At 44.1% G+C, this 21,296-nt stretch overlaps 1 protein-coding gene across 1 annotated transcript in view; it reads left to right on the forward strand.

The window, feature by feature from the left end:
• B4GALNT3 (beta-1,4-N-acetyl-galactosaminyltransferase 3) overlaps window positions 1–21,296 on the forward strand; it is a 101,588-nt gene that overhangs the window by 14,885 nt on the left and 65,407 nt on the right. The window lies entirely within an intron of this gene.

The raw sequence follows: 21,296 nt of genomic DNA on the forward strand, positions 1-21,296 counted from the left end.
CTCCAATGGAACATGAAATTCTTTTACTGAGCTCAGATGCAGTCTCAGAATCTTTCTCAACACAGCCCACCAGGCAGTCACTACAATTTGACTTGAGCTGCCCCTTAAGATGTTATCTGTTTACTCAGCCTCCTGATTTTACCAGTGAAGAATTTAAGGCCTGGAGAGCTTTACTCAGCCTCCCCATGTAGCAGTGCCAGGCTCAGGACTCCTGGTGCCTAGGCTGTTGTTTACACCACACCATGCCACTCACCCTCTGCCTTCACTCATTCCCTTTTTGTTTGCTGAGGATGCCTCCTTTTAACGTCCGAGTTGCATGAGGTCAGGGAAGGTCCTTTCTTTTTCTAACTGCCCTAGTGATCTGGTAGTATACTGTGCCTGCATGTAGCCCAACCTCAAGTCTGTTGATCTATTTTTTTCTCACCAGTGAACTAGCTGAAGTTATTGCCACTCAGCTGGGGATGGATCATGCATGTTCCCAACTCAGGTGCCTTTAGCAGTGATCCATGCACTGACACCCCGCATTGATATTGATAGTTAAGAGTAACCTTCAAAGAAGTTATTGTTGATGTTTAATTGAATTTTCACATTGCAAGAGAAAGGCCAAGCCTTGACATTCTTCATCTCACAGGTTCCTTTGTTCCACACTCCCGTCCTGAGAAACAGCCCATTCCAGTGTACGGCTCCTTAAATAAAAGGCAAATGGAGTCGTGATTTCCCATCTCACTTTCTTGAATTGAGAAGGGATGGAAAATAATGAGTAGATGAAGTTGATTTTAAATCAAAAGAATCCTGGAACACATGAATGATAAAGCCCTTTGGTAGACAGACTAGTGACGTATTTAAAACATTGTTGTCTTTTCCATTATTATTCTCTCTGTGTAGAAATATACAAGTTGGTGAGGGAAGATTTTTTTGTGTGTGTGATGGAGTTTCGCTCTTGTTACCCAGGCTGGAGTGCAATGGCACGATCTCGGCTCACCGCAACCTCCGCCTCCTAGGTTCAGGCAATTCTCCTGCCTCAGCCTCCTGAGTATCTGGGATTACAGGCATGTGCCACCATGCCCAGCTAATTTTTCGTATTTTTTTTTTAGTAGAGACGGGGTTTCACCATGTTGACCAGGATGGTCTTGATCTCTTGACCTCGTGATCCACCCGCCTCGGCCTCCCAAAGTGCTGGGATTACAGGCGTGAGCCACCGCGCCTGGCCAAGGGCAGATATTTTCATAATCCTAGTTCTGCTTAGCAAATGGAAGTCCATTACTGGCAATGTGGGGGCAAAAAGTAACATGAGTAACAAAGAAAAAGTGCAGAGCGTTAGCAACAAACAGGTTCAGAACATGTTTGGAAGATTACAGAGTGGGTACAGGGCTTCACACCTGCAATCCCAGCACCTTTAGAGGCTGCTGTGGGCATACGGCTTGCACCTAGGAGTTTGACAGCAGGCTGGGTAACATGGCAAGACTCCATCTCTATAAAAAAATTAAAAAGTTAGCCGGGCATGGTGGCTCAAGCCTGTGGTCCCAGCTACTTGGGAGGCCGAGGTGGGAGGATTGCTTGAGACCAGGAGATCAAGGCTGTAGTGAGCCGTGTTTGCACCACTGCACTCCAGCCTAGGTAGCAGAGTGACTCTGTCTTTAAAAAAAAAATAAAGATTACACAGAGGGAGTGAAAAAATAATATTCAAGCTTGATTTAGCTTGTTGAATAAGGATTCAATTTTGCTCTGATGCATGAAAATTGAAAAAATACTTGCATAAAGAAAATTCTACAGTAGTGAAGCTTTAATTAGATGGCTTAGAAAATACCACCTATGTGTTACGGGGAAATATTTATTGATTGAAGCAAGAGCTATCAAATTCGAAGTCAACATTTACCATTTTGAGATAAAGAAATGGGTATAAACTACCCAAGGTACTTGTTAATACAAAAAAGAATAGGGAAGTTCAGGATATAGAAGTTTACTGTGATATTTTTAGTGGTGATTCTTCTAGCAGCTTTTTTTTTCTTTTTCATTTTCTTTCACCTCTTTTCCAATGCCAGTCTAGCAGCTATTTCAAAGGGAAAAAATCCTTAAGAAAGAGTTTTTCTATATTTTTCGGGTCCTTTTGTATCTCTGAGGTTTGGAAAGTTTCAGGGTGGTGAACACTTTCTCCAGCTGGCAGGGTTTTCATGAACCAATCTTGTGAAGGAAGGGGTGGAAGGGCTGGCAAACAATAGTACCTTGTTTTTGCATAGAGCCTTTCTCCCAGGAAGTCACAGCTGTGGTTACCTTTAGGATCAGAGGTTGCGACTTCTCTTCTCCCTGAAGGAAGTTTGCTCCTTTTCCACCTGTCTAGGAAGGTGTCCTTATGGAGCAATGGAAGGGAAAATGACACCCACCTAGCGTGATGAACCCCGGAGTGCAGATAAAAAGGAAGACAGACGTTACAGCCTCCTTTACAGAGGGGAAACTGAGGCAAGAGGGAGCTGGCATGGACACACCTAAAGGAATCAGGGCTTCTGACCCAGCTCCAGGTAGGGGATGTAGAAGAGTTCAGAGGCTCAGCAGGCCACAGGAGAGAGCCCAGAGTCTCTCTGGAATGCCCTAACTCTTGCTGAAGGTATTTTGTCTCATGGCGGTGGCTTCTTTTTAATGAAGCAGTCTCACCATGTTGCCCAGGTTGGTCTCAAACTCCTAGGCTCAAGCCATCATCCAACCTCAGCCTCCAGAATATCTGGGTTACAAGGCCGTGCCACCATGTTTGGTGATGGCTGTGGCTTTGATGGTATTACTGTCCCACCTTGCTCAGATCCTTTCCCTGAGCTGATGTCTTGGACTGCCAAACTGGATGGGGCAGTGCGACTTTGAATCTGGTCATTACAGTAAAAGGGCATATAACTAGGGGACCTTTGGTCACCTACAGTTAGCTAAGAAGAGAAACAAAGTGAAGTTAAGGAAATATGGGGGAGGGGATTACACTTCTAAGGACTCTCGATGAGGGGGAAGTTGAGCAACTGTGTCAGGTACAGATAAAAAGGCCAGAAGACAAATGCCCATTGATGATAGACTGGATTGGAAAAATGTGGCACATATACACCATGGAATATTATGCAGCAATCAGAAATGATGAGTTTGTGTCGTTTGTAGGGACATGGATGAATCTGGAGAACATCATCCTCAGCAAACTGACACAAGAACAGAAAATGAAACCACATATTCTCACTCATAGGCGGGTGATGAAAAATGAGAACACATGAACACAGAAAGGGGAGTACTAAACACTGGGGTCTATTGGGGGGAAAAGGGGAGGGCCAGTGGGAGGAGGAGGTGGGGAGGGATAGCCTGGGGAGAAATGCCAAATGTGGGTGAAGGGGAGAAGCAAAGCAAAGCACACTGCCATGTGCGTACCTACGCAACTGTCTTGCATGCTCTGCTCATGTACCCCAAAGCCTAAAATCCAATAAAAAATTAAAAAAAAAAAGGCCAGAAGAATGACACCTGGGAAGAAACCAGCACATTTGGCCAAGGAACAGGGAAAGTCACTGGTGAATTGCGTGACAACAGACTTGCCATAACAGGAGGACGGCAGCAGCCATGCTGTCAAATCATAGAGGATTTAGGCTGGAGGGGAACCGTGCTCAACTGAGGCCTCAGTGGTCTGGTGATTTGTCTCACCTGTTTGCTCATTAAGTGCAGTGGATCCTAGAGTTTGTTACCAGCAGCAATCAGGATGGGGAGTTCTATTGAGGACTAACCCATTTGAAAACAGCGTAAGTCCTTTTTCTCTTAAGCATATGGTTAGGATAGGAATACTCTGTGGGATTCGGGCTGTGTGAGGTCCAGTCTTGGTTCTGTGTGAACTGGCTCTGTGACTTTGAGCAGATCGGCTCTGGCCCCTGGGCCTCAGTTTCCTTTTCCATAAATGCAGAAGGCTTGATGTCATGGTTCTTGAGGTCCCTCGGACTCTGACATTATTCCCAAAGAAAATAGCATTTGCCTCAGCACTGGGGATTCTGAGGTGGCTGTGGCTGGAGAATGACTATGAAAAGGAGCGCCAGGGAGATGCCTGGGTTCCTATTGGTGACCTCGCCTTCTTGTTCAAGCAGGACTGGGAGTGGGACCCAGGCCCAGCCTTATTCCTAGGACCACGGCTGTCCTCACCCTTCCTCCTCTCATCTGGGAATAAAAGGGTAGGCTTCATAGGTGGGGCTGTGAGGAGGGGTGCAGTTGCATGGGTCATGGATGATGGTTCTTAGAGAGACATCTCTGGGGAGCCTTTGGCTGGAGAGATGCAGGGACTTGGGGGCACTTCCCCAGGCCCTGGTGACCATGGGTATCTTTGCATAGCCTCCTCCTCTGCCCTTCCAGGCCAAGCACTGGACCAGTCCCTCTCAGCCTCGCCTCTCTCCCTCCCTGCCTGCTTGGCAGCCAACACAGAAACACTGCTGTGTGCTTAGCCCAGGGGTGGGAGGGATTTCTGCCCAGGGATTGGCCATGGAATTGGCTGCTTATTTTGGCAGCTCCCACCTCAAAGACCATCAGAAGCTGCGGGAAGGAGAGGTGGGAGTTAGTGAGTCATGGGCATGCCTCAGGGAGGGAGGGAGTTTTCGCTAGAGGTGCCCCTCAAGGAAACAGACGTCCCCTCCAAAGAAGAGGGTGGGACTCTGGATTCTTCCTCCCGGGGTCACTGACTTAGGTTAACTAAGGTGATGAGCATCCCCATGGCGATCTGTGTAATGGGAATAATGGCCTGGCCTCACAAGGCAGTGGCGGCAAGTTGAAAAGCTAGCACATTAAGCTCTCGGTGAAGGTTTGCTTTCCTTTCCTTAGTGTGCCTTAGGATATGACAGGGTAGACACCATGGGTGCAGACATGGAAACCAGAAGCAAAGCAGAAGCCCAGCTCCCCACACCAGACACTCCCGTGTCTCGTGGTTTCTCCAGTGCCCAGCTAGGCCTGGCCATGGTGGGAACGTGGGGCTTTGCTCTGTGCTGCCTTCTCCTAACCCTGTGTTGTCCTGAAGCTGGGCAGACAGGCCCCAGTCATTACCTCACCACAGGGCTCCTGTCTGCCAGAGTGCATGGTGGAGCTGCCTGGGTGGAGAGCGGAGCTAATTTTAGACCTGGAGACTCTGTGCCAACAGCAGTGGCTGGGCCCAGGCAACTAGGCTGGAGGGCTGGGGGGAGTCTCAGCCACCCTGCAGGGAGCCCTAGACACAGCCCTCCAGGTCCTCTCTTGGGGGCATATTCCTGCTCAGCCTCAGCTTGTGGGGAATCCTGGACCAGGGTTTCCCTGCACAGAGGGTGGGGCCTTGAAGCCTCCACTTTCTCCAAGGCTTCTTTCCTTCCTCTTGCATCAAGGTATTTCTGTCCTCCATCTCCTCTTTCCAGGTGGCTTCATAGCCACTAATATGGCATCTTAGATGGTAGGTCAGTGGGCCTCTGAAATGGGGCAGGTAGGGGCAACAGGGAGAAAAAGGTGTCCCCAAACCGTTCTGGGTTTATAGGCTAAATCCAGCCTCCCACTCAACCCGGAGCCAGTAACCTAATTGAGTGCTTTGCAACCTCCTTCCTGTTTGTACACAGAGAAAATGACAGGAAAAGGCATGTGTAACACACATAGGGGTAAAGGGATTTGTGGTTGGATGTAGTCAGCCCTCAGATTCTGCTGCTCCGAGCACTGAAGGTTGACACCTTGGGACACGGTACCATTGGAGGCTACCAGCAGCCACGGCATACCAGTGGGGAAGCTCTGATATCGTCCATCAGCGGCTTGCTACGGTCCATGAATGCCAAGTCCAAGCTTCAGGAAACATCTCCTTGGTTAATCACAGACCTGTGCTGGAAGGGAACCCAGAGAGCATTGAATCTGTGCTCTCTTGTTACAGATGAGGAAACTGAGGCTGAAAGAGGCTTGTCCAAGGTTAAAAAGCTAATAAGTCAAAATCCCAGTTTCGTTTCAAGTTCTGTTAGGACAGTCATTCTTTCATTTATCCTACATTTATCGAGTTCATATAAAGACACGTTTGGAGGATACGATGAGGAAAGCAGTTGGGGGATTCATCTATATTTGGTGAAGAGAAAATCAAGGAAACAGTTCAGGAAGGTAGTTTCTTCTGGAGAGAGAGATGGGGATGTGATTGGAGAGAGGCACAAAGGGCTTCAAAAGAATTATGTCTGTTTCTTAAGCATATACAGCCAGGCACCATGGCACACACCCATAGTTCCAGCTACTCAGGAGGCTTAGATGAGAGGTTCACTTGAGCCCAGGAGTTTGAGGCTGCAGTGAGTTATGATAGAGCCTGTGAATTGCAACCATATTCCAGCCTGGGCCACATAGTGAGACACCGTTTCAGAAGGAAAAAAGTGTGCACAGGTGTTATTCTTCTCTTTTTTCTCGAGACGGGGTCTCATTCTGTCACCCAGGCTGGAATGCAGTGGCATGATCATGGCCCACCGCAGCCTCAATCCCCTGGGCTCAAGTGATCCTTCCACTTCAGCCTCCTGAGTAGCTGGGACTACAGGCGGATGTCACCTTGTCCAGCTAATTTTTTTCCCCCTTTGGAGAGACAGGGTCTCACCGTGTTGCCCAGGCTGGTCTTGAACTCCTGGGTTCAAGCAATCCTATCACCTCAGCCTCCCAAAGCACTGGAATTATGGACATAAGCCAAGATGGTCAGTTGTAGGTGTTATTCTTTAAACCATCCTTTATATTCCTTTAGATGTATATTTCTTTTAAATAGCAATTGATATATATAGAAAGAAAAGCGAGAAAACTAGAGAAGAGTGGCCTGGGGAGTTAGGTAAGGAGAAAGATAAGTAACTTTGCTGTTCCAAGGCAGGGTGATATGAACTGTGGCAAGGCTGTAATAGTAACAGCCCAGCTTGGCTGGAAATGGTGGCTCATGCCTGTAATCTCAGAACTTTGGGAGGCCAAGACAGATGAATCATTTGAGCTCACAAGTTTGACACCAGCCTGAGCAATACCTTGAAACCCCATCTCTACCAAAAATAGAAAAAATTTCACTGGGCATGGTGGTGTGTGCTTGTGGTCCCAGCTATTCAGGAGGCTGAGGTGGGAGATCACATATGATCTCATTTAATCTTCACAATGGACACTTTCTATTGTTTCCATTTTACAGGTGAGAAAATTGAAGTTCAGAGGTACTTACCTTGTTTAAGGTTTCATGGTGAATCTTCTTTGCAGTCAGATTCAAGTGTTCACGTCTTAGTATTACACTACAATGGTGGAGGGACATATTGACTTGCACAGTGAGCTGGGGTGGGATGGGGAGGAAAAGGCAGTAAAGTTACTAAATCTCTCTAATTTGTTTCCTGGTTCATAAAATGGAACTAATTTTACTTGTTCCTTCTTGTGCAAATAATTTGAATATGAAAGCACTATATCAGCATAAAAGCTGGCATTTATGAGGAACGAGTTCTGTACCACCTACTTTTGAGGTTATCACCCTCTCTCATTGTTCCTTGACCCCATCAGTAGCACACCATCCCTGTTTCACAGGCAGATTGCCTCCCTGCTCTTAGCAAACTCTAGTGACACATCTCTTTCCTCCCTGCCTTCCCAGAGGTGCTGGCTTTCATTTGTCAGTGACGGTCATTCTGAGGCTGAGATGTTAGAGATATGAAGCGTCGGTCCTTACCCCACCCTAATGTAAGCAGTGCCATCCTGTTGGAGCATGTCAGGTTCCACGGTTATCTCTGGGGCCATCACCCTCTGCTGAGAAGCCTGAGGCTTTGATATCCTTGAGTTTTCACAGTGGTTCTCAGTCTGGCTGCACATTTGAATACCCAAGGAACTTTATGGACTCTAGCTTTAAACACTCTTCATGCAAGACCTCACTCCAAGTCAATCAATTAGATTTGAGAGGAGGAAGAGGGCAGCATCCTCTTCCAGGTGACTCTGAAGGGCAGCTAAGGTAGAGAACCTCAGGTATATACATTCTCTCCAGATGAGCTGAGCTGAGAAATAAAGGGTAATGAAGGGATGAGAGAACACAGCTAAGCAATGACATGGATGCTTCCTAGCCTCAGGCTGGCCCAAGGATTAGGCAGGAGAAGTCAGGAAATGAGAAAAGAAACTGAGGAGGAAAGAGATAATGAAGTTGAAAGGAAAGAGAAGAAGAAAAAAACAACAAAAATCAGTTTTGGTTTGGAGGATGCTAAATTGCTCCCAATAATGGTCCTAGACCTTTCCAATGGTATGTGTTGTGTGAATTCCAGTGTGTTCTGAGTTCAGGTCCATTCTGTGGTGTATGTGGGCTTCAGGAGATACAAAGAAGTGTGAATGCTGTCCCATTGGTATTCCAAAAACTATAATGTTCTTGCATAGACAAAATACACGCATCACACATAATGCATCCCCTTGGCATGTTCTCCCCAGCACCCAGAAACCCTGTCGCGAGAAGCAAATTCTAGCATAGAGGAGGAAAGTGTGGTGTTGGAGGTGGGATTTGAACTGGGACTTATGATGCAGAGGAATTAGATGATGAGGGAGGATGAAGACAGAGGAGACAAACACGGATGTGCCGGGGCAGGACAAGCCTGGCCTGATGTGAGAGGAGGCTGCCACTTCCCCAGCAAGTGTGGGCACTGAAAGGAAAGATGTACTTCCGGTCCAAGGGCAGCAGAGTTGAGAGAAAGGAGGGAGAAACCAGCTGTGGGAAATGGGTCGGTTTCAATAGATATGTGAATGATAGATTAATTACTTGACCATATAAATACATTTTCTATCTCTACTTGGAGCCTGATTCTATGACATTAGGAAGCAACAAACTGGGACCCCCATGATGGAGTGGTGTTTACAGATGTTCCTCTAGGAGCAAGAGGGGTGAAGAAACCAAGACCCAGAAATATGTGATAGACCTGAGTTGGTAGACCCAAGGCCTCAGACAGCAACTGAGAATGACAGAAAAGATTCTCAACGTTGGCTGTGAATGGGATTGCCTAGGAAGCTTAAAAAATGACTGAGGTGGCCAGGCGTGGTGGCTCCAGCCTGTAATCCCAGCACTTTAGGAGGCCAAGGCGGGTGGATCATGAGGTCAAGAGACTGAGACCATCCTGGTCAACGTGGTGAAACCCCGTCTCTACTAAAAAAAATACAACAAATTAGCTAGAAATGAAGAATGTCTTCACTGGACTCATTAGTAGATGGGACACAGCTAAGAAAAGGATCTCTGAGCTTGAAGATATGACAATATAAACTTTCAAAACTGAAAAGCACAGAGAAAAGAAAACAAAAAAAGAACAGAATATCCAGGAACTGTAGGACAATTACAAAAGGTGAAATATACATAATGGAATGTCAGAAGGAAAAGAGAAACAGAAGCAGATGCAGAGGATCACGACTTACCAAAGCGATTTCATTATTTGAAACGATAATGACTGAGAATCTCCCCCAAATTAATGACAAACACCAAACCACACATCCAAGAAGCTCAGAAATTATCGAGCAGGATAAACACCAAAACAAAACAAAAAACACAACACCTAGGCAGACCATATTCAAACTAAGGAAAATCAAAGATTAAAAAAATATCTTGCCAGGTGTGGTAGCTTATGCCTGTAATCCCTGCACTTTAGGAGGCTGAGGTGGGTAGATCCCTTGAGACCAGGAGTTCAAGAACAGCCTGGCCAATATGGCAAAACCCTGTTTTTCTTAAAAACACAAAAACTGGCCAGGTATGGTGGTGTGTGCCTGTAGTCTTAGCTACTTGAGAGGCCGAGGCAGGAGAATCACTTGAACCCTGGAGGCAGAGGTTGCAATAAGCCGGGATCAAACCACTGCATTCCAGCCTGGGCAACAGAGCTAGACTCCATCTCAAAAAAAAAGAAAAAAAAAAAAAGACCAGCCTGGGAAACATAGTAAAACCTTGTCTCTACCAAAAATATTTAAAAACTAGCCAGGTGTGGTGGCATAATCCCAGCTATTTGGGAGGCTACATTGAGCTGTGATTACACCATTGCACTCCAGCTTGGGTGACAGAGCAAGGCCCTGTCTCCAAAACAAAGCAAAAAGGACCCAAACTTGAAAGTAGCTGGTGGTGGGGGGAGACACCTATCAAGAAGCAAAGATGAGAATTATATCTGATTTCTCAGAAACTATGCAAGCAAGAGGAGAGTTAAATAAAATAAACAGCCGAGAGGAAAAAAAATCAACCTAGAATTCTGAACTCTGTGAAATTATTCTTCAGAAGTGAAGTAGAATTGAAGACTTTCTGAGACAAACAAAAGTTAAGGGAATTTGTTGCCAGTAGACCTGCCTTGCAAGAAATGTTGAAAGTAGTCCTTTAAAGAGAAGGAAAATGATAGGTCAGAAACTTGGATCTATATAAAGAAAAGAAGAATGTTGGAGAATGAATCACTGAAGGTAAAATAAAAAGTTTAATTATTCATTGATCTAACAGATAGGTTTATTCAAAATTATAACAATGTATTCAATTATATATGTTCTATATATACTGATGTATGCTTACATATAAGTGAAATTGAATTGCAGCATTAATGCAAGGGATGAATAGGAAGAATTGGGAATATTTTGTTTTATAAAATACTTGCAGGCTGGGTGCAGTAGCTTACACCTGTAATCCTAGCACTTTGGGAGGCCGAGGTGGGCAGATCACCTGAGGTCAGTGGTTTGAGACCAGCCTGACCAACATAGAGAAACCCTGTCTCTACTAAAAGTACAAAAAATTAGCCAGGCTTGCTGATGCATGCCTGTAATCCCAGCTACTTCGGAGGCTGAGGCAGGAGGATCATTTGAAATGGTGAGGCAGAGGTTGCAGTGAGCTGAGATCGCACCATTGCACTCCAGCCTAGGCAACAAGAGCAAAACTCCATCTCAAAAATAAATAAATAAATAAATAAAGTACTTACAATAACTGTGGAGTGGTATAGTGCTATTTGAAAGTGGATATGCCAGCCTGGACAACACAGTAAGACCCCATCTCTCAAAAAAAAATGAAAAATTAGGTAGGCCTACTAGCACATACATGTAGTTCCAACTACTGGGGAGGCAGAGGTGGGAGGATTGCTTGAGTCCAGGAGCTCAAGGTTGCAGTGAGCTATGATTGCACCTCCTCACTCCAGCCTGAGCAACAGAGTAAAACTCTGTCTCAAAAAAGAAAAGAAAGCAGATGTGGATTACTTGTAAATATGTTGCAAACTCTAGGGCTCCACTGAAAAAAGTTAAAAAAAAGTATAACTGATATGCTAACAAAGGAGAAAGAATGAAATCATTAAAATACTCACTTAAAACCACAAAAGACTGCAGCCATTAAAAAGAATGAGTTCATGTCCTTTGCAGGGACATGGATGAAGCTGGAAACCATCATTTTCAGCAAACCAACACAGAAACAGAAAACCAAATACTGCATGTTCTCACTCATGAGTGGGAGTTGAACAATGAGAACACATGGACACAGGGAGGGGGAACATCACACACTGGGGCCTGTTGTGGGGGGTGGGAGAGCATTAGGACAAACACCTAATGCATGCAGGGCCTAAAACCTAGATGATGGGTTGATAAAGGTAGCAAACCACTATGGCACATGTATACCTTTGTAACAGATCTGCACATTCTGCACATGTATCCCAGAACTTTCAACACACACACACACACACACACACACACACACACACACACACACGACAGAAAAAGAAAGGGAAAAGAGCATAAGGGCAACACATAGGAGTAACAAGTATGGTAGATATTACTAATCCATGTATATTAATAATCATTTTAATTGTGAATGGTCTAAATAAACCAATTAAAAGACACAGATTGTCAGAGTGGATCTAAAAACAAAATCCTGTTATATTGTCTACAAGATACCCACTTTAAATATAAAGACATGTGGATTAAATATAAAGAAATGGAGGAAAACATACCATGCTAACACTAATAAAAAGAAAGCGGAAAAATCGATGAATCCACTGTTAGAGTTGAAGACTTCAACATCTCTCTTTCAGAAATTGACAGATGCAGAAAATTGGTGAAGACATAGTTGAAGGTAGCAACACCATCAGTCAACTGGGTATGATTGACATCTACAAACTACTTCATCCAACAATAGCAGATCACTCATTCTTCTCAAGTGCACATGGAACATTTACCAAGATTGTCCATATTCTGGGTGGTAAAACATACCTTAACAAATACAAAAGAATAGAGTTATACAATGTCTGATCTTGGACCACAGTGGAATTAAACTAGAAATCAATAATGTTAAGATAACTGGAAAGTCCTCAGATATATGGATATTTAAAAACATGTGCTTTCAAAGAACACATGTGAAAGAAATCTCAAGAGAAATGTAAAAATCTTGAACTAAATGAAAATAGAACTTAAAATTTGTGGGATGCGGTGATAGCAGTGCTTAGAGGGAAATTTATAACACTGAATGCTTATATTAGAAGAGAAGAAAGATCTAATATCAATGACCTATGCTTCTACCTTAGAAAACTAGGAAAAAAGAGCAAATTAAATTTCAAGAACAGAAGAAAATAAATAATGAAAATTGGAACAGAAATCAATGAAATTGAAAATAGGAAATCAATACAGAAAGTTAATAAAACCAAAAGCTGTTTCTTTAAAAAAGATCAATGAGATTGATAAGCCTCTAAGCCATACTAAGAAAAAAAAAACAAATTAATATCACAAGTGAAAGAGGAGACATCACTAGAGATCTCATGGACATTAAAAGAATTATAAAAGAATATTGTGGGCCAGGATGGTGACTCATGCATCTAATCCTAGCACTTTGGGAGGCAGAGGTGGGCAGATCACACTGAGCTCAGTAGTTTGACACCAGCTCTATGAAAAATACAAAATTTACCTGGGCATGGTGGCTTTTACATATAGTCCCAGCTACTCAGGAGGCTGAGGCTGGAGGATCATTTGAGCTGGGAAGTGGTGGTTGCAGTGAGCTGAGCTCATGCCCTGCACTCCAGCCTGGGCGACAGAGCCAGACACTGTCTCAAAAAAAGAAAAATTTTATGAACAACTCTGTGCCCCCAAAGTTGATAACCTAGATGAAATGGACCAATTCTTCGAAAGACACAGTCTGCCAAAACTCACACCAGAATAAATAAACTATCTGAATAGTCATATCTACTAAAGAATTTGAAGCAGTAATTAATTACCTTTCAAAACAGAAAGCCCTAGGCCCAGATGGGTCTGCAGATGAATTCTACTAAACATTTAAGGAAGAAACTTTGCCATTTTTCTACAATCTCTTCCAGAGGACAGAAGCAGAGGGAATACTACCTAACTCATTCTGTGAGCCCAGCATTGCCCTAATACCAGACCCAGATGAAGACATTGCAAGAAAGAAAATTATGGATTAATATCTCTTATGAACATTGATGCAAAAATCCTCAACAAAATATTAGCAAATTGAAACCAACACGTGTAAAAAGATTACACATCCTGGCCATTTTTTTCTAGGTATGCAAGGGTGGTTCAACACTTAAAAATCAATTAATGTAATTAATCACATTTATAGGCAAAAGAAAAATTATACTATCATATCAATAGATGCCAAAAAGATATTTGACAAAATCTGACACCTATTCACAATCAAAATTGTTTTTTTCTTTTCTGAGATGGCCTCTCTTTGTCACCCAGGCTGGAGTACAGTGGCAAAATCTTGGCTCACTGCAGCCTGGACCTCCTGGGCTCAAGCAATCCTTGCACCTTAGCCTCCTAAGTAGCTGAGATTACAGGCACGCACCACCACACCCAGCTAATTTTTGTATTTTTATAGAGACAGGGTTTTGCCATGTTGCCCAGGCTAGTCTTGAACCCCTGAGCTCAAGCAATCTGCCTACCTCAGCCTCTCAAAGTGCTGGGATTATAGGCATGAGCCACCACACCTGGCCTTATTCATGATACAAATTCTTAATAAACTAGGAATAGAGGTGAACTTCCTCAACTTGATAAGCAGTATCTACAACCTACAACTAACATTATACTTACTAGTAAGAAACTCAAAGCTTTCCCACTGAAATCAGGAACAAGGCAAGAAAGCCACTTCTCACTACTCCTTTTCAGCATTATACTGGAAGTCCTAGCTAATGCAATAAGACAAGAAAAGGAAATAAAAGGTATACAGGTTGTGAAGGAAGAAATAAAACTGTTCAAGATGTCATGATATTCTATATAAACAAATATGAAAGAACTGACAAGAAAACTGGAACTAATAAGGAAGTGTAGAAAGGTTACAGGATACAAGGATACAGATGTCAGTTGCTTTCTGATATACCAGTGAAGAACAAGTGGAATTTGAAATTAAAAATTAATTAACATTCACGTTAGCATTCCCCCAAAATGGAATATTTAGGTATAAGTCTAACAAAATATTTACAAGATCTGTATAAGGAAAACTACAAAACTCTGATGAAAGAAATCAAAGAACTAAATAAGTAAAGTGATATTCCATGTTTATGGACAGGAAGAATCAATATTGTCAAAACATTTGTTTTTCCCAACTTGATCTATAGATTCAATGCAATTTTAAACAAAACCCCAGCAATTTATTTTGTGAATATTGGCAAACTGATTCTAAAATGTATATAGAGAGGCAAAAGATCGAGGAAGCCAAGTCAGTATTGGAGGCAACAAACAAAGCCAGAAGACTGACACTATCTGAATTCAAGACAGTACAGAGCTACAATAATGAAGACAGTGTTGTATTGACAAAAGAATGGATAAACAGATCAATGGGAGGGAATCAAGAGTCCAGAAATAGACCCATATAAATGATAGTCAACTGGTCTTTGATAGAAAAGCAAAGACATGTCATGTGGTGAAGGTAGTCATGTCAACAAGCAGTGTACACAGGCCAAAAAAAAAAAAAAAAAATCTAGACACAGTGCTTTACACCCTATACAAACATCAAGTCAAAAACCTGTATGTAACATTCAAAACTGTAAAACTTCTAGACACCACATGGGAGAAAATCTAGATGATCTTGGGTATGCTAGTGACTTTTTAGATTTTTAGACAACACTGAAGTCAGAATCCATGAAAGAAACAATTGATAAGCTAGACTTCCTTAAAGGTAGGATCTGTTCCGCAAAAGGCAATGTCAAAAGAACAAGAAGACAGTCACACACTGGGAGAAAACATTTGCAGAAGACACATTTGATAAAGGATTATAATCCAAAACATACAAAGACAATAAGAAAACAGCCCGATTAATGGGCAAAACACCCGAACAGACAACACCAAAGAAGATACAAACATGACAAGTAAACACGTGGAAAGCTGTTTAGGATCATACGTCATGGCCGGGTGCAGTGGCTCACACCTGTAATCCCAGCACTTTGGGAGGCCAAGGTGGGCAGATCATGAGATCGAGACCATCCTGGTCATGGTGAAACCCCTTCTCTACTAAAATACAAAAAATTAGCCGGGCGTGGTGGCACGGGCCTGTAGTCCCAGCTACTCAGGAGGCCGAAGCAGGGGAATCACTTGAATCGGGAGACAGAGGTTGCAGTGAGCCAAGATTGTGCCATTGCACTCCAGCCTGGCAAAAGAGCAAGACTCTCTCTCAAAAAAAAAAAATCATATGTCATTAGGGAAATGAAAATTAAGACAACAATAAAATACCACTACACACCATTAGAATGGCCAAAATCCAAAAATATTGACAACGTCAAACATTGGCAAGGACATGGAGGCCGAGGCAGGAGGATCATGAGGTCAAGAGATCAAGACCATCCTGGCCAACATGGTGAAACCCTGTCTCCACTAAAAATAAAAAAATTAGCTGAGTGTGGTGGTGCACGCCTGTAGTCGCAGCTACTTGGGATGCTGAGGCAGGAGAATTGCTTGAACCCAGGAGGCGAAGGTTGCAGTCAGCCGAGATCGTGCCACTGCACTCCAGCCTAGGGACAGAGTGAGACTCTGTGTCACAAAAAAAAAGGGCAGGGGGAGGGTGGAAAGAGAAAAAAGCCTTGTCTAGCGACAGTGGCTCATGCCTTTAATCCCAGCACTTTGGGAGGTTGAGATAGGAGGATCCCTTGAGCCCCAGAGTTTGAGATCAGCCTGGGCAACATGATGAAACACCATCTCTACAAAAATTACAAAAATTAGCTGGGTGTGGTGGCATGTGCCTGTTATCTCATCTACTTGGGAGGCCGAGATGGGAGGATTGCTGCAGTGAGCCATGATCGTGCCACTCATTGTACTCCAGCCTGGGCGATAGACAGAATGAGACCTTGTATAATACCTTGGGGAAAAAAAAGAAAGAAAGAAACAAAGGAAAAGGCCTCATTGTCTGTTCTTAAATGTAAAGGACCTTCAGTCAGCATTCACCTTGCATCTGGTGTCCCAAACGGCCAATCCCTTACATTAAGCTAAATTCTGCTTAACCAGTCCTCACGCTGAACTTAGAAGCCACGCGTTTAGGAGGATGAGCCCTGGAGTCTCCCTCTTCCTCCACTTTCTACCATTCCATAGCAGTCATGCAGCATTGGATGGGACCGTGGCTTAAGATGTTGAGGCCAGCACCCAGGTATAACTTGTATGGTTTGGGAGAATTTTCTGAGCATATGGTTTTCCCCATCTCAGAGATCCATGTAGTACTGGAAACTGGGACATTGGAACAGGAATGTTCCAGGAGAACCAGGTTCCTGAGGCAGTGATCAGGGAGTAAACTGGAAAGGCCGACTGGGGCCTAATATATGAGGAGCAGTCTTTATTCTTTTTTTTTTCTTCATATGGAGTCTCACTCTGTCGCCCAGGCTGGAGTGCAGAGGTGCAATCTCGGCTCACTACAACTTCCGCCTCTCAGGTTCAAGGGGTTCTCCTGCTTCAGCCTCCTGAGTACCTCGGATTACAGGCATCTGCCACCGCACCTGGCTAATTTTTGTATTTTTAGTAAAGATGGGGTTTCACCATCTTGGCCAGGCTGGTCTTCAACTCTTGACCTCGTGATCCACCTGCCTCAGCCTCCCAAAGTGCTGGGATTACAGGCATGAGCCATTGTGCCCTGCTGGAAGTCTTTATTCTTATGTATTCTTTGATAACAGAATCATTAATGAGAGCATTGTCCGGATTTAGTCTCAGGTTTCACTCATTATATTGAAAATGTTGTGAAAAGCCCCTACCACTTTCACTATAAGTGAAGAAACCTGGGGTATAAAAAGGAGGCCTGGAGGTTTTTTTCTGGCTCTGCATAGCATGAGCACAGTGTCAGCATATTACTATTAAATAATAAGTACGTGTGGAGCACTTCCTATGTTCCTGGCACAATGGATGCACTTTGTATGCAGTACCTCATATTAATCTTCAGAGCTTCGTTTTCTTTTACAGATTAAATAAACGGAAGTTTGGAAAGGTTAAATAACTCAGCTCAAGTTACAGCCACACTGTAACAGCCAGGATTTGAAACAAGGTCTATCTGACTTCAGAACCCATGCTCCTAGTCACCTCATGTACAGGCCCTCTGAAATGATTTGCTTTAGGGATTCAGTTTCCTGGGGAGGGCTTTCCAGTTGCCCTCTTTGAGGTTTCTCATTTCCTCCTGAATTCTTGGGACCTTCTTTTCCCCCTTAGTCCCTCTAACTTTCTTTGTAAACCTTAATTCTGCTGATCAATGTACCCTCCGCCAAATGTACCATAAGAAACAAAAGGGTCATCTAGACCTCAGGCATGCAGTAGGTGAGATAAGATTACCTCTAAGGTTGCCCCCTACTTTCAGCACTTGGAAGTACCTGCTGTATTTCTAGGCCTGTGCTTGGGGCTGTTGTGTACAGCTATGCAGGTTGTTCACTGCAAAGATGCTTCCTTCTCAGGGGGTAAGTGTGGACCAGAATCTAGCATGCCTGCGGGAAGGCACAAAGACACTGGATGGGTTAATGGTAGCACTGACAGTCCTGGGCTCAGGAGTAAGTCTTGCCCTTGGGTAGCTCTCTTATCTTTACTTAGAAAAGTATCCCCATGAAATAATGGAAGCCGGATCTGCAGCTCTGCGGTGTTGCAGTCAGCGCGAGGAGTGCAGCAGGTGCTCAGCTACCAAGAATCACAGGAAGATCAGTGTTCATGAATGATACACATTTGAAAAGTTTACATTTACTAAGCTTTATTGACAATCGTGTGTATTGACAGTAGTATTCTATAAATATAAAAGCAGATTCACATCTTCTCCTTGGATTCCAATACACTTTCTTGAGGGGTACATAAAAGGTTGGAATTTGTTAGCTCCTTGAGAGTTGAAGATCGAGAGCTGTGGAATTAGCAAACAAATGGTAGCAATATAATCCCTTGTCCATCTCTAGCCCTCACGTTTCTATTCTGGTATCCAGCAGCCTTATTCCCTAGACTCCCTGGATGTCTTCATTTACTCTTAAAAAAAATTGAGCTGGAATTCATGTGACATTAACCTTTTAAAGGGTACAATTCAGTGGTGGCTAATGCATGTAGTCCCAGCTCTTGGGAGGCTGAGACAGGCAGATGGCTTGAGGTCAGGAGTTGAAGACCAGCCTGGCCAACATGGCAAAACCCTGTATCAACTAAAAATATAAAAATTGGCCAGGCATGGTGGTGCACGCCTGTGATCCCAGCTGCTCAGGAGGCTGAGGCAGGAGACTTGCTTGAACCTGGGTAGTAGAGGTTGCAGTGAGCCAATATTGTATCACTGCACTCCAGCCTGGGCGACAGAGCAAGACTCTGTCTCAATAATAATAATAATAAAGTGTACAATTCAGTAGCATTTAGTACATATACAGTGTTGTGCCACCATCACCTCTGTCTAATTTCAAAATATTTCCATCACCCCCAAAGGAGACTCTGCCCATGCCCATTAATCAGTCACTCCTTTTCCTTTCCTCAGATCCCAGCAACCTCTAATCTGCTTTCTGTGTCTGTGGATTTACCTACTCTTATGTCTGGCTTCTTTTGCTCAGCATGATGTTTTCAAAATTCATCCACTTGTAGCATGTTAATACTTCATTCATTCATTTATTTATTTAGAGACAGGGTCTTGCTCTGTCGCCCAGGCTGGAGTGCAGTACAGATCATGACTTACTGCGGCCTCCAATTCCTAGGCTCAAGGGATCCTCCTGACTCAGCCTCCCTCACTTTAACTTTTTTGTAGAGATGGGTTCTTGTGATGCTCAGGCTGGTCTCAAACTCCTGGTCTCAAGAGATCCTCCCACTTTGGCTGCCGAGAGTACTGGGATTACAGGCATGAGCCACTGCTCCTGGCCTTCATTTATTTTTAAGGCTGAATCATATTCCATTGTATGGATATACCACATCTATTCATGTCAATGCACATTTGGGTTGCTTCCACCTTTGGCAGTTGTGAATAATGCTGCTATAATCACTGATGTACAAATATTTGTTTGAATATCTGTTTTTCTTTCCTTTTGGTGTAGACTTAGGAGGGCTGGGTCCTATGGTAACTGTTTAACTTTCTGGAGAACCAGCTTTGTTCATTCTTGCTGAGCACTGGGCCAGGTGGTCACTTTTCCTCAGCCATGCTTGACCTCCCCGTCTTTGTGTGTCAGTCAGGAGGTGGTTATTTTGTCTTGTTTTCAGCACCAGCGTTCCCAAGCCCTGCATCCCTGGGCTGTTCTTGCTGAGGCCTTCTGGCCATTCACCTGTTGCTGTCTTGTTCAGTAGCACAGCCGTTCTAGAAAGCGTTTTGTCCCTTTACCTTAAGCACTTCGTAGCCTGTTTAGAGTCACTGTGGTCCTAAAGTCTCCTCCTGGGTATGATACACGCTGGATTTCTTAGTCTATTCTAATGCCCCCCAGCCCACAACTTCCAAACCCACCCCAGATTTCCCATTCAAGGACTAAACAATAAACAAATCTTCCTCTACTCTTCTAGTTTATACACACATACACCTCTCCGCTGCCCTGTCGGTTGCCAAGTTCTTCGTGCTGTCTCCTGGGCTTACTAGTACCTTGGCAGTGCCCCACAGTTGCCCCTGAAGAGAGATTGTTTTTCTCTTTTGACTCAGTGCTGTTTCTGAAGCCGGCTTTCCCTACCGCTGAGAGGTGATTTGAATGAGATGCTATCCCTCCCCAGTTACCTTTCCACAATGTCCACCCAAGTCCGGTTGTCACCCAGAGCCCAGACACTTTGGGCTGCACCTGACTGAGGGGCCACTGTGTGCTGGCTTTGGATGCTCCAAACCCACTACCATGCACTAGAATTATGCCCTCTGGACCATGGTTAATTTAAATAACTCCATCTGTGGCCCCATCTCTAGTTGACTTCCTGATTTTATTTTGTTTTGATTCCTGTGTTTGTCCACACCCACATTGCTAGTATTTTTTATTAGCTTTGGGAGGCCAGGGTCCCTGCACGTGTAAGATAATGGTCTTGGGGCAGGAGGGACAGGCACCACAGAAGGAAGAAAAGTTCCAGATTGGAATGACAAGCTGAGTTAAGGCTATATGTGGGGTTACGCTAGGTGGTAGAAGACCTGGAAAATGAAGATGGAGGAATTTACTTAGGGAAAGCAGCATTTATAACTTTGTCTTTTTGGATGTTCCCATATCTGTGTTTAAGAGGCTCCTCCCAGCCTGCTGGGCAGCCAGGGGTTTTTAACCATAGGTCGGAGAGCACCATTCTAGTGCATGGTAGAGGGCTGGGAGCATCCAAAGCCAGCAGCCTGTGGCCTCACAATTTCCATTGCCCGACCCTGGAAAGAATCTCCATAATGGTGTCAGCTGAACAGTAGAACTGGGAAATCCAATGATGAATGGCAAGTTGGTGGATCTGGGGACAGGACAGTGGAGCTTTGGCATAAAGAGAGGGCACAAAATCTAGGGGGGGTATTCTAGCAGAGCCCAGAGCCCACAATGTATAATTTGAGATGAGAGTTTTGGGAGAGGACAGATGGGCATTTAGGGATTATGCTGTCCCTTCAGGAAGTCTGAGCTGCTGAGGCGGTGGAATCATGGAAATTGTCTACCTTGCTGTGGTCACTGTTACCTTTGTGCATTTAATTTAGGGCAGTCAAAAACTTAAGAGTCGTGCAGGTAGCTTTAGTAAATGGAGCAGATATCAGTGCAAACACATACTCTGTGTGAGGTATGAGGACCGTGGTGCAAGGGGAGAGCCCATGTTCTCACTATCTAGAACAGTGCTAGTCCGTGGTAGGCACTCAAAAAAAAATATTTGCTAAGTGAATGAATAAAGGTGTGGTCACTTTATTGGCTCCTGCCCTTTCTTTCCATTTGGTTATAGGCCCTGTTTTGCCCCATTTGTCCTACTTTTCAAGAGAAACAAGACATTGGGAGTTCTACATGAAATTTCCCAAGTTTTAAATGTTA

Source organism: Callithrix jacchus, chromosome 9, assembly GCF_049354715.1.
Source record: "Callithrix jacchus isolate 240 chromosome 9, calJac240_pri, whole genome shotgun sequence".
Classification (NCBI taxonomy): domain Eukaryota; kingdom Metazoa; phylum Chordata; class Mammalia; order Primates; family Cebidae; genus Callithrix; species Callithrix jacchus.